The 15,210-nt window shown below is 34.1% G+C and overlaps 1 pseudogene; it reads left to right on the top strand.

Moving 5' to 3' along the window:
* Nucleotides 1–13,179: 13,179 nt before the first annotated feature.
* Nucleotides 13,180–14,569, top strand: LOC136411061 (uncharacterized; annotated as a pseudogene).
* Nucleotides 14,570–15,210: the final 641 nt, after the last annotated feature.

Below are 15,210 nucleotides of genomic sequence, written 5' to 3'. Positions count from 1 at the left end.
TTGGTGTAAGTGTGAGTGTCTGAGAAGACGTGTCGAAAACGTTTCTAGTAATTCTGATTTTTCTGTGTAGACCTCCCCTATATATGTATATAGATAAGATACATATGTAGACTTTGTTAAAGTACATTGATAAGGGTAGTTTGAACTTTAAACAGTACTGAGACCTTTGGTTTCAGTTAATTACAGTTTTGATGATTTAGCTATATCAGACAAAGAAATTGTGTTTCTAAATAAATGTACATTCTAATTAGGTTGTAACGTTGCCCTTGGGTTTCCATGAGAAAGTATAATGCAAATAATGCAAGAGGAAAACACATAGGCGTAACCTGGGGTACATTACATAACGATTTTTTTCTTTATCTGCATATCTCGAGCTATGTTGGATACTCACTCAACTCGCCAGCTCTTATCCATGATGATGATTCTCTCGCTACTTGTAAGTTATTCACATTGACCTTGCCATTTGCAGAGTCAACGTGTTAAAATGCTAATTCCAAAAACTTCTTAAGTTTTACTTTTTAACTTATCTAATCAGTCAAAAAGCTTTACCTAAGTTAATAATCAACCCTCTGCAAAACTGCTGTTGCGCTGCTATTATTTTGCACACCACTGTATGTGTACATCTCTGTTTAATCTCTCTAAAATTAATGAAAACTATGGAGTTTGGTCAGGTTATAAAATCCATTTAAAAAAATAAGATAAAGTTGATAAAAACATTTCACTTCTAAATAATGTGCAAAACAAAGAAAGACTTTGCTAAATTATTGCGAGAAAAATCACCGTATAAAGTCTACAGGTCATAGAATATTTTATCCAAAAAATAATACAGATTTAAATAAACACGATGAGATTCCATTTAATTTTGATGTGGTTGAAAAATCAATAAATTTTCAGAGAAGTTATCTACATACAGGGTGTCCGAGATAAGAAGAGATTTTTGACGTAGAAAACTATTTATAGTAGGCCTTGGTCGGATGAGTTAGAAAACAATTTTTACAGCATAAATATAGTTTTTTATTCTCTATCTTTTGAGCCTTGGTTCTTTGAAATCGAGTTATAAACGTAAAAGTTACAGGGGTGTTTCCATCTTAAATGGGTCACACTCTATATGTTATTTGTGACCATAGGGGTATTACAAACGATACGATAAGTTACTGCCAAAGGTATTCCTCAGTTTGTTTCGCAAGTTCCCATTACAGATGTACTCGTATAACACTTTATGGTTTAATTGCGTTTTAGTATTTTTTCCGGCCTTAATCAAGAAAATTTCTATTATGGACCTGTACGTAGTTTTTTAATTTTTAAGAATAAACAATTAGCTATATCAATTAACGGTGTATGTCATTTAGGTGTTTAATAATAATCTAATGACTGAATTGATGCACTAATTGAATAGAGTACACAAAGAGCAAATAAATTTAAATTAACAGAAGTTCTAAAAATTGAAAAAACAACAACAAACGAATACGAATAAAACAACTAAATTTAGAGCATACAGTACGCGACAATAAAATAGCACACAGTGAAATTTATGTAATACATGACAAAGGAGAATGATTGCTTTACAATTTTTATGGAAAAGATGTATTAATGAATAATACAATCAAAATCGTGAAAATTTAAGGCGACAAAATAATAGCATATCTTTCAAAAATAACTAATTTTACAATTATTTAATTAAAAAAACTTAATACATTTTGAAGCTAGTACTTTGTACTACCACCTTTATTTTTTATTACCTCTATAAGACGATCTGGTATTGATTTGAATCATTTTTTAATATATTTTCTAGGAATCTTATTCCATTCATAAATACAGTGTAATCTCCTTAATCCAAAGACACGTTAATCCGAACACGCGATAATCCGAACGGCGAAATCATAAGTTAGTCCGAACGCTACCTCGATAATTCGAACGTTAATCAGAAAAGAGTTGCTGGTTGTTACCGCTTGAATTACGCCACCACCATTGGTAATGTGGGACTCTCATCGCCCCATTGGGGAGTTCCTTCGCTCTGTTTTAAGTTAAACCTTTGAATATAAAGATCATTGTGTTTAGCGTCCCTAATGTGTGTGTGCAGGTAGTAAGAGATCCAGTTTGGACTTGTTTCCCAGAAAAATGTCAAAAAGAAAGCACGTAACACTCGATTAAAAAAAAAATTGAAGTGTTAAAAGATATAGATGCCGGTGCAAGCTATTCAAGCATTACATCTAAATATGGCTTTGGAAAAGCTACTGTGGCTGATATTAAAACAAAAAAAAACAAGATTCTGGAATACCTCCATGAAAATGATTTTGGACCTTCCAATAGAAAAGTTTAAAGTTCAGTTAAAATCCTAAAGTTGAAAAGGCTTTATTTACGTGGTTTATGCAGGAAAGAACAATAGATATACATATTCCATATTTTTGATACAGGTTGTAGGAATTTATTTTGTTTTTCTAGGTTCTCTAATTTCTAAAGAAATTCTTCGCACGAAAGCTTAGTTTTTCTATAAAGAAATTACACAAAAAGATGATTTTAAGGCATGTTCTGGTTGGCTTCATAAATTTAAGACTAGATTTGATATTCGTCAGTTAAGCATTTGTGGAGAATCACTATCTAGCGACTATGACGCTGTCGTGCCATTCGTGGAAAAACTTATACAATTGATAAAGGAAAAAAAATTGGTTCCGCATCAAATTTATAATGCTGGTGAAAGCGGACTTTTTTGGAGAGTTTTACCAAAAAAAAACCTTAGCCCATTTCAAAGAAAAATCTGCCCCCGGACGAAAAATAAACAAAGAACGGATTACTTTTATGCCTTGTTCCAATGCATCTGGACATCACAAATTAAAGTTATTTGTGTAGCATACTTTTTAAGTTGTGTATCAATTAATTTTATGTACTCACGACTATTTAACCGTCCTTTAATAACATTCAATTCAGTCTTTCCTTTATACCCGATACCGGCCGAAATCATAAAGCTGCCCCCACCTATTTGCTGACAACTTAAATAAACTTCTTCCTTTCTCGACTCATGATAGTAATGATTCCACCCATCTGGTCCATCGAGATTAAATTTCTTTTCGTCACTAAATATAACACGTTTTAATTTTTTTATAGATTTCTGATGTTTTGTCACAAAGTGTAAACGAGCCTCTTTGTGCCTTGAAGATAGGGGTGGATTCTTTTTAAGTTTTTGATGTTGTATGATTGAGGAATGTTGAAGTACACGTTGTACGTTTCTGATATTAGTATTTATGCCCACTGAATCAGCTATTTCTCTAGCCGTAGCAAAAGAGTTTGATGCTGCTCTCAAAATAGTACGTTTCTCACGGTCTGTTAACGCTGGTGGTCGGCCCTTACCTTTTTATTTGCCATAATTTCTGGGATTTTTAATTAAATTATATATTACTTTGCGTATTCTGCACATAATTTTGGCAATTTTTAATATTGAATACTTTTCTTTCCATAAGCATAAAATCTTAGCGATTTCACTCTCTCTTCACTTCGTACCTCGCCCCATAACTTCGAAAATTGAATGATATTTGTATTTATTTATATTACGTATGGATTTCATCCTTCATAGAAAAAACTTAAGCATAAATACTTCAAATCACTATTCGCTGAATCACCGCAGAGATAAATCAAACCAAAATGTGCTATTATTTTGTCGCGTTAAATTTTCACGATTTTGATTGTATTATTCATTAATACATCTTTTCCATAAAAATTGTAAAGCAATCATTCTCCTTTGTTATGTATTACATAAATTTAAAAAAACTAATTAAATAAAATGCATTACAAATGATTTTTGACATAAATTTCACTGTGTGCTATTTTATTGTTGCGTATGTCCGAAAAAATTGCCATTATTTTCCAACCATAAATAACACCTTGAAACTGTCGATTCTAACGCCGTAGTCAACATTTGTGAAGTAATATCGGCAAATGCGTCCAGAACTAACCCCTTCAGTTTCTGTGCTATAGCAAAATTTTGCTGATAAAACTTAATTCTTAACGAGCCCCCATACGAAGAAATCAAGCGGGGTGATAGGTGAACTATTAAATTTTATTTAAGGATAAATAAAATAAGGAGCAATTTAGCACACTTTGAATTTTATTTAATACGAAAAATATGGGTCGATAGTGCTGATATGTATTCAAAGTCGCTGCAAGGTCAGTTTTCTCTAGTACGAAAAAATAAGATTCAGTTAAGTATTCTTTCAATGAAAACTTCTTAAAAAACATTTATTTATCTCAAAAAATAAAGTTACAAATAATGGCAAGACTATATTAGATGTACTCGATCTACTAGCAACTAGACTAATTGATGATAATAATAATCCTCCTATGCTAAATACCTGACTATATGATAAAAAGATACTGAAGGTGCTGAATTCTGGAGTGTGTTATGGTTTTTATTTATACACGTTTTTCTTTTTGGTTTATAATAATAATAATACAGGAATATGACTATTATAATAATTATGATAAGAATTACAGAGGAAATAGATATACTAGTGCTTACTACATCGAATTCCTTTAAGTGATGCACTTAATTGTCGTGCAATTTTCATGTCTTCGCGCAAATTATCAAAATTAACTTCTTTAAGTTTTAGGGGTTCAATATTTTCTTTGAGGTTTTCGTCAATAGGGATTTGTGGCAGTTTTAAGCGTAATTGAATTATGTCGGGTTTCTGTATCTCATAAGTCTTATTCTTAATTTTTGCGTGACATTCAAAAGGAGTTACAAGTGAGGTTTGTGTGAGGGTTTCGATCGTATGCTGATTTGGGCATTGAAATTCAATTACTTCTTTTGAAGCCGGTATCACAAGTAGGGAGTTATCTGGGAACTGAATGACTGAGGATTTATTATAAACGATGGGAATCATGGGGCAATGCTTAATGAGTTTGATGGTTTCAGTAATACAGGGCTCATCTGTGCGTAAGAGATATTGGTCACAGAGGAAGAGGCCTTCAACCTTTGGGCAGATGGTTTTTAGATTAAAGGAAATATTTGTGGTTCATAAAAGATAGGGATTTGATATTGTCATGACATGATTACCAATAGGTATGGGGTAAAGTTGATTGAGGATGTAGGGTTCTCCTGATATCAAAGGGATTGATATGTGAAATATGATTAGGTCATTTTTTATAGTTACGTCGGCGTGAGCTATTTCGATTGTTAAAGGGGATTTTATTGCTGGGACTGAGATGATCTAGAAGGGTTCGTAGTTCTTTGTATTTTAAAATGCTATGATGTAGAACATTGGTCTTTGCAAAATCTATCGCGGTTTGTATATTTTCACAGATGTCAGCAACAATCTGAAGGTTATTGTCTAGGTTATCAAGGCATAGTATAAAATTGATAGTGAGTGACGAAGTTTGCATTAATTGAGTCACGTTAGTTAGGTGCATCTGCACATTGTTTTGGTTCTCCATGACGTTGATTAGTTGAGTATCAATGTTCTTGCTGAGTCGTTTAATTACTGTTTGCGTTGAGGAGATATCTTGCTGTAAGATTTTCTGATTTGTCTATAGTGTTTTCAGGTAATTGTCTTAACGTGCTCCATAGTCTGCATCAAGGGTTCCGTACAAATATTTTTGTACCTTTCCTGCTAAGTTGGTAAGTCCTCTTCTAGTTCTGGTTATTGGTATAGAATAATGTTTTTGTGGCTTCAATTTTGGTCGACAGGGCATTAATTCGTGTTAAAATTAGTGCATTATGGTTTGTCTGGGTCACGCTCAAAGTTCTCTTAAGTTGGGTTAAAGTTTGCTCTCTTGATTTTAAACACTTACGAATGTTTGTTAGGTTCACGTGATAATTAGCATGATGTTGACCATGAACGACGTAACCTGGTTCCTTGTTGATTGGAAGCAGAAGATTGGTTATTTTTTTTATACGGTACTGGGCTTTAATGAACATCGGCAGAAGTGCTAGGATAATCTTCATCTTTCTTGTTCTGAAAATGCCGTCTTTTAATGTTCTTGGGATGTCTTTGACCTCGACAGTTGGTTATTTGATATTTGGGTTTTAGTTTATTTGATAATTTAGCGGGAGTGCTGAGCAATTGCTTGGTACATTCCGGTATTTCAGGGTCGTCCTCTCGTTCTTTATTAAGTTTAGCTAATACATTGGTTTTTCTTGCGTTTAACTTTAGATTAATTGTTTCGTGGAGGTCCTTAAAAATATCCGACAATTCGTAAATGTAGTCAGTTTGAAGTTGATTAAGATTCTTTTCGAAATGTAATTGATAGTTAAGATTTCTTTTCATGATTTGAAAAGGATTGTAATCATGGGAGGAATGTATACTATAGTTATAATTTAAGACGGCAAGATCTACTAATTCTGGAATTGTTTTTATTCGATGATTATCTCTGAGGGCGATACTTTCCTTGTGGGTTGAGTGAAAACGTTCAATTGGGGAGTTTGAATTTTGATTGTAAGGTGTAGTGCGGTGCAGTTCAATTTTATAGGTTCGACAGAGATCCTGAAGTAGAAAACTTTGAAATGTTTTTGTATTATCAGTTGTTATTTTAGAAGGGGTTCCATGGTGAGCGAAGAACTTAATTAAATTTTGACAAATCTCAATGGATGTTTAATTCGTAGGGTAAGCTGCTGCGAATTTTGAAAAATTGTTTAGTATAGTCAAATATTTCTGTTGAGATATAGAATATACGTCTATGTAAAGGTGTTCGAAGGGCTTATGTCCAGTTGGTGTGGGTTTGTATATGATCTTATAAGGATGCCTATCATACTTCGTTTTCTGACATGTTTCGCACGTGTTTATATAGTTTATGACGTCTCGTTCAAGGTTCGGTCAATAATAGTGTTGTTTTACATTTTTAATATTTTCACTGATTCCACGATGTGAGGTTTTGGTCGTGTGATATCTCTCTATTATTTCTTTCTGGTCATCGGGGTCAGTTACATCTTCTAGTAATGTATTAGATATAACGAGTGTATATGCAGTATTTTGGAAGGTTTTCTGTAAAACCCTAATTATTATGAGTTCCAATTCTTTCTGAGGGAAAAATAAACAATAGGTGTTGGGCGGCAATTGTTCTGCAAGAAGTTTTTGAATCTCCTCTGTCTCCAGGGTTTCATTAATGAATATAGTTTTCCTTTGTTTTATGCCGAATAACTTTTGTGTCATAGTGTACGGGGTTTCTTTGTTAGTCCATTTAAATATGACCTGGTTTTTATATGTATTTAGGCTCTTCTTAGCATAAGGTGCTCCAATAATAGGATTTTCTCGTGATCTGTGAATTGTTTCTGTTCCAGAATTTTTCATTTCTTTCGCGGTTACGGTACTGGACGTGGTTTGAGTATCCTCATTGGTGACCGTTGGTATTGGAGGTTTCTCTTTTGGGGGTTTTTCTTGAATATCGGATAAAATCTTAATTTTGGGTTCATATTGATGTGGGACGTCCATTGGTATCTTTTTAGGTTTTTCAAACAGATTCTCCTGCGTTTCGAAGAAATGTTTAATTTTCTCATGCCATAAGTATTAATCCTCGTTTTTTTTTCTTTTATGCTATTGCTATGACATGTGTTAAGGGTGGTTCAACCTCGACTGGATTTAATTCCCTAAATGGGCGAGATAGTGCGTCTGCATTCGAATTTTTCATGCCTTTTTTGTATTGATTGTTGTATTCGTATTCTTGCAGTTTGAGCTTCCACTGACTAGTTTGGAGTTAGGTTCCTTTATTGAGAATAACCATTGGAGGGGTTTGTCATCGGTTACTATTGTAAATTTCTGACTAAACAGGTACGGCCTGAAATACTTTGTTGCCCAAACGATGGCTAACAGTTCTTTCTCGATGGTTGAATAATTGCATTCAGCTGGGTTGAGGGTTTTACTGGCATAAACAATGGGGAGATCTGACCCGATAGGTCCCTGGGATAATATAGCTCCAATTGCATAGTTTGAAGCGTCAGTGGTTAAGACAAGGAGTTTCTTAAAATCGGGGTATTGGAGTATGGGATTATTCATAAAAAGACTTTTGCAAAGGTTAAAAGCGTCTAGAAATGGTTTGTTGTTAATGATTTTTGCGCCTTTTTTGAGGCACTGTGTTAGAGATTTGGTTACCTTGGCAAAGTTTCTAATGAATTTCCTATAATAACCGATGTGGCCTAAAAATGACTTGATTTTTTTCGGGGTTTTGAGAATTTTAAAGTCTTTGATGGCATCTATTTTCTTAGGGTTCGACTTTATTCCATCAGGAGTAACGATGTGACCTAAGAATTCAACCATTTTCTTAAGAAATTCTGATTTGTCTAATTGGATTTTCATGTTATATGAGTCTAACCTGTTAAAAACTGATTTCAATGAACTAATATGTTTCTGAAAGCTGGTTGAATAAATAATGATGTCGTCCATATAGACAAGACAGATTTTTCCTTGCGATCCACGGAGAACGTTGTCCATAGCCCTTTGAAAAGCCGAAGGGGCGTTCTTAAGTCCAAATGACATACGTGTATACTTATAGTGACCATGTTCCACATTGAAGGCTGTTTTTGGTATGCTTTTTGGGTCCATTTCTATTTGGTGAAACCCGCTGGCAAGATCTAGTGTTGTAAAATACTGGCTTCTACCTAATTTGTCAAGAATATCTGTTATGTTTGGTAGTGGGTAGCGGTCATCTGTCGTTTTTTCATTTAGCTTTCTGTAATCATCACTATCCTCCATTTTCTTTTTCCGGACGCGTCCATTTTTTGACACTATCCATACTGCCGAACTTCATGGAGAATAAGAAGACTGAAGATTATTCCGCTCTGTAGCATTTGATTAATTTGTTTATTAATTTCTTCTTTATGTATAAACGGGTAACGATAGTTTTTGGCGTGCACTGATATTTCATCCGAGGTGTTGATAATGTGTTTAACCTGATTTGAGAAAGTTAGGGCGTCACCTGGTTTGTACAAGATTTGTTGGTATGAATTTAGTAAGTTAAAGAATTGCATTTGTTCTTCTGGACTCAAATGTTCATGTCTTATTAAGTCTTTTAATTTTATGTTTCTACATTCCTGTTTTTGGGCTCCAGGGTGTGAAAGAGTATTCGTTATTTCTCAGTTAAAGATTTCATAGTTATTAAGTTTTATGGAGTTCAATAGCAAGTTTTTGCTTATATCGTATTCTAGTATAACGGACTTGTCGGAATGGTTAAGAATATCTACTGTATATACTTGATTATGAACTGTGATTAATGTGGGTTGTATTTCAATTTGCTCATCGCAATAATGGTTTATTATCCATGTAGTATCGTTTGGTAATGTCGTTCTTATCAGGGGTTTCTGTAATGTAAGAAGTGGGATTTCAATTTTATATTGTTCAAAATTTTTCTGATACTGAAAGGGAATCTCGAGGTTATTATTTCTTAACACCTGATTTTTAAGATCTATATTAAGGTTTAGATTACAAAGATCTTTCAGTTCTAAGATTCCATCATAGTATTCGTGGAAGGGGTGAAGGATGAAATTGATAGATTCTAATATTCCGTAAGAGTGTAGTGAGGGAATTTTAACTTGGTGGGTGGTTTCTTTAGTACCTACACAAATTTGTAGGGTGCTTTTATATGGTCTTATTTTTTCAGGGAATAGTTTTTCGGCTATTGAGGGTCTGAGAAGAGATACATGAGAGCCCGTATCTATCAATAACTTTATTTGGAGATTAGGGATTTTGATATAGGGTAATTGATTGACTTGGAAGCTATTTATGTTTATCCATGCGGTTCTATCTGAGAGGCTGATGTTTGAATATTTTCATTACAATTTTCTGCGACTTCAATGTATTCCTCCTGTCCTGCATCATTATCGACTAAAAAATCTATTGCATCAGAATGAGAATCATTGCTTTCTAAGTGTGTTAATTCCTGAAATGTATATTTCGGTTGGGATCGTTGGGGTTGTTGCGAAAAAGGTTGTCGGAACTGATGTTGGGATGGATTCCGTTGGAAGCTCGATTGAGGAAAGCTTTTATGCGTCTGGGGTGGTGCCGTGTTAACTCCGGACATCGGTTGTGGATATTGTCTATTGGGATTTTGATACGAATTCTTTTGATTCGTAACTTGATTTCGTGGGAAATTTTTGGGTTGTTGATTTATATATCGATGAGGTTGCACTAGGAATGGTCGATTTATTGATTGAAAACTTGATGAATGAAAATTCGTTGGTTTTGAGAACTTTTGAAAAATCTGATTGTTATTTGGGTTTGGTTTCAAATTCGGGGATCGGTTTTGGGTTAAATAACTATTCTTAAAATTATTTTTACTCATCAGTATCTCGTAGTTTGTGATAATATCGGTTGCTTGATCGAGATTTTGAGATTGCTGGACAATTAACAGTGTTCATAATTCGTTAGGAATGTTCGCCAATAAATTTTGAGTAGTAGTTAATTCGTTTTGAGTTATGAGAATGTTTCGTGCCTCTATATTACCTACTTTTGAACAAATTTTTGTGTTGATCTGGATAACTAAGGCCTTGAGTTTACATATATAGTCTTGTGTGGTCTCGTTTCGTTTTGACAAGAATATCAATTGTTGTTGAAGATTTGCCCTTGTTATAGGGTCGCTGAATTTTTGTTTAAGGGCAATTTTAATATCATTCCAGCTCTGTTAATCTGGACGGGTCAGAAGAAAATCTTCAGCTTGTCCTAAGATTTTTGATTTTATTGCCAATAGGACATATTCTTGCTGAGACGGATCGTTGTTATATCTGGTATAAAATGTACCTATTTGCCCGATAAATGACTCTAGTTTGGCGAGAATTCCGTCAAAGGTTTTTAATAAAGTGACCGTGGACCTCAAGGCGTCAGCCCTATCTTTGCTATCTTGATTACAGGAATTTACTAAACTAGTGCTAAGGGTAGGTGTTACGTTACTATAAAGTTGATCAATGTAATATTCGATAGAGCTATTACTTGCTTCTGAAGTAGTTCTCAGACGCAGATAGGTAATATCACTTAGAATCTGTTTTTTAAATTTTTTCATAAATTAACTTATTATAGCTGGGACAAATTCATACAGTGTGTGTAGAATTAAAGTTGATGACTTACAAGGTTTCTTGTCAGTCCGTATTGGTTTCTACTCGCAGGGAAGAGATACTATTTACTTATCTGGATTGTAGTGGTCCTAGTGGTTGCTTCATTGTTGGGTTGTCCAAAAGGCGATGCTAACCAGGAGTCACCAGGTCTGTGTAATGTCGATCCTTTCTTAACTGTAAAAACAGACGGTGCCGGTGTTTGGAGATCTCGAAAATGTAACGCCTCTTTACTGGGTCGTAAACACTCGAACACTCGCTTTTCCGAATTTTCACTTTTTACCGTTACACCCGAAAGGATCTTACCGACTGCGCCAGTTAAGTTTTCTTTCAATGAAAACTTCTTAAAAAAAAATTATTTATCTCGAAAAATAAAGTTACAAATAATGGCAAAACTATATTAGATGTTCTCGATCTACTAGCAACTAGACTAACTGATGATAATGATAATAATAATCCTCCTATGCTAAATACCTGACTTTATATAATAAAAAGATGCTGAAGGTGCTGAATTCTGGAGCGTGTTATGGTTTTTGTTTATACACGTGGTACATGTATTATTGATTTATACGGGAAATTACCATATAATTATTCGATCGTGTAGGTATATACCCAGAGTAGGCTCAAGGTCGAGGAAAGAAAAACTCTAGAAATTCTTTCGGAATTTGTTTGCGAGTTAAATATCGTCATTCCAATCAAAAGAAAGAAACATAAATAGCCGAAAATGCGTAAATGAATTGCAACTCAAGACAATGGGGCATCTGTACACTCCGCCACGGAGCATCCCAGTAAGCAACCGAAGTGATCTACGATCCCTAAAGGACAAGGCGGAATTTCTCAAAAAAAATAATTAAATGCAAGAATGAACTATATTTGAACACGTAAATTCGCACGCGTAATTCGCATCCGGCTCGAAGGACCAAATTATCATGGAAGTCAAATTCCTCCGATGGCCAAGTGTCCACATTCTGAGTTAAAAAGTTTGGACCCTTCCACCAAAGATCGAAAGTACTGAGTTCGGATGGGAGCATCCCTTTGCTACCACAATCGGCAAGATTATCGGTACCAGGGATATACAGTGGATTACAAAAATATTCGGACACCTACTAGAATTCGTTTATTATTGGGTTTAATAGACTATGTATTGAACGGGCAAGAAAAATTTAATTGCCAATAAATAGATTAAACCTTACATACTAATATTTAATAAAGTCATAAACAATAAATATATACAACTATGGAAATAATAACACACCTGTTTAAATTACATTTTTATCAAATCACAAAAATACTCGGACGCCGGTTTAAAAATAACAAAAAAAGGTAATACAAATTGCAATCCTTCTAAAAATTGATATTTCGTATGACCTCCTTTTTGGTTCCGAACATTTTGCAATCGGCGTGGCATGGAAGAAATTAATTTTTTTATAAATCGTGTATCAATTTTAAGCCATTCTTCAGTTAATACTCTTTTTAATGTTTCTTTATTTGTAATCTGATGTCTAATTTGAACGTCTAATTGATGCCACACGTTCCCAATAGGGTTGAGAGATCCGAGAATTGCTGTGGTATTTTTATCACATCACAGACAATTATACAACAACCATTCTTTCACTATTCGAGCACTATGCTTGGACAGTGCTTCAACGGATTGTTTTCCGTTGGTTGAATTGGCAGTGCCTCATTTTTCGTAAACGGATAATTTACCATGCCAATCGGAACAATATTCCAATCAACAATTGTATCATTTGCGTGTTTCCGTCGTTCACTGGCAGTTTCCTCATCCATTGAATGAACGTCTTCTGGTATTTCTATGTCCTCATTTTCATCTGTTATTTCAATGTTGTCATCTGAACCAATATCATATTCGTCGGACTCATTATTGGATTTCCACTTTTCATATATATGTGGAATTTCCGTATCCGAATCGCTTTCTTCTAATATTCGTAAGAGTTCCGCATCTGTTAGGGGACGAAGGCTTTCTTTGCTTTGTTTAATTTTGTTAGGTTTAGAGAGACCTGCTACGTCATAACTGTCTTCAATTTTAAAATCCATTCCAGAAAAAACCGGTAGAAAAAAAAATGGTAACTCCACTCGCAAAATTCCAATATATTACCTTCCTTGATTGTCTACACGTCAATCTACATCGACTCCCAATGCCTGAGTAAGTTGCGATGCATAGAAACAATTGCGACCTTAGACGCGCTGGTGCGTCGGTGGCAGTGTTAAGCAAAAAGGAAGACCATATTACATCTTATCCATCCTTATAAAAATATTTTAAACACTGAGAACCTAGAAACAGCCATGTCTTTAAATAAAATTGTAAAGTTTGAAAAATCTAACAATATTTCGATTAATGTTTATACTTTAGAATTAACTAAATTGAATAAAAATGTTCATATAGTACCAGCCCACTGAACCAAAGAAAAATTTAATAAACATGTTGTTATGTCCGTGAAATATAACGAAATAATAAAGACCACTAAAATACAAGTATATTGTATAAGGACTATTTACAGTATATGTAAAGGCTAGATGATTACTGCTTACTCTGATACTTTGATGATCTGATGATGCGCTCTCCGATCCCGCATGCATTTATAAGTAAGGTCCAGGCGTTGAGAACTAAGTCGTTCGAATATTCCTGAACGCTGTGGAAGAGTGCTTAACGTCTAGGTTACGATAGGGGAGTTTTAGCATGGTTTATAGTATGTAACACATGTTAATTTGCTTTAATTCAAGATAATTATTATCTAAAAATAAGTGATTTTGTTGCGTTACCAACTTAAAATGATGATGATGATGAATTTGATAATCGAGATATTAAATATCATTACTGTTCGATCAAAGATCTTTCTCGTTCAGTATCACACCAGCTTAGCAAATATAAAAGAAAACTATTCCTTTGCGATAGATGTTTAAATTATTTTTGTAACAAGCAGAAAGTAAGTACTCATGAATAGTTATGTTCAAAATTAAATAATTATAAAGATTCATTCCCCAAAAATGAATTTTTAATTCAATTCAATTCAATTCAAAAATTACATACGTGTATAAGATAAAAAATCCCTTTGTCGTTTATGCAGATTTTGAGAGCCAATTAACCCTAGAATCTCACAGTGGTAAATTTTTAACAATTTTTACACGGTGAGGTCACAGGTAATCCAATTTAATTTAGGACTGGAAATTATTTTTAAAAATCAGGTTGTTTGTTTAGCAGCATGTGGTGAAATCGTTTATGAAACATCATTTATAGTGAAAAAACATTTTTAAGCAATTGTAATATATCTGGCATACAAAACAATGACGCAAATTCTGCAATTACCAGGAAGAAACACTATAGTTATTAGAAAAGTTAACAGAAAAACGATTTACGTTCTCATTTTAGCGAGAGTAGTCTTCACAAATATCCAGGTTGTGCTGTGCACATAATTTTTTCTTACAGGTCAAACATTCATGCCGCCCTTTCTTATCATAACTGCGAGGACAAATGGCATATCTGCGAGAATTTTGCGTCGTAGTTTCTACATGTTGTACCTCTGGTAACTCAAGATATTCTCTTATAGCGGTTTTAAGTTTCCTTGGAATTCTGTTATTTGTCAATTTATTTTTCATGTGGGTCTTTACTAATGACTACGCTAAATATGTCAAATATTGTGCCCTAGATATCTTCTTAGCATCGTTTATTTCAGCCACGTCTAGCATTCCGTAGAATATAAATAGAGGCCATTTACTGTTTTAGAGTGGCACAACTGGTCGAAGGTGTGCCACTCTAAAACAACCACCTTTTGTGCTGTTGTAAAATAAGATGATTTCTGGTTTACCACATCCTTTATTTACTGTATCTTCAAAGTGCATTGTGCTCAATAATAAAACACATTTGTTTATCTTGGGCACAAGACACGAGAATCATATCTTTATTAAACACGAATGCAGATGAGGGTATCTGAAGGTGTTTTGATTTAAGAAACGTTGTAGGAACATCCCTCTTATTTTTCTGAAGAGTGCCGCTCATAGTCAAATTTTTATCTAATAATCTTTCACCTATTTCTATACAGGGTGATTCCTAAATTGATAGTATTGTTCAAAAACTCCCGCATTTCTCGTCTAAAATGGACAGGGGCCTCATCCTGTGGAAGCCACATGTCTCGTTTAACATTCAGTGGCACGTCATCTAAAAGAACGGG

Source organism: Euwallacea similis, chromosome 9 (assembly GCF_039881205.1).
Source record: "Euwallacea similis isolate ESF13 chromosome 9, ESF131.1, whole genome shotgun sequence".
Classification (NCBI taxonomy): Eukaryota; Metazoa; Arthropoda; class Insecta; order Coleoptera; family Curculionidae; genus Euwallacea; species Euwallacea similis.
Note: the sequence above shows the minus strand (reverse complement) of the source record. Positions and strands in the feature narration are given on the sequence as shown.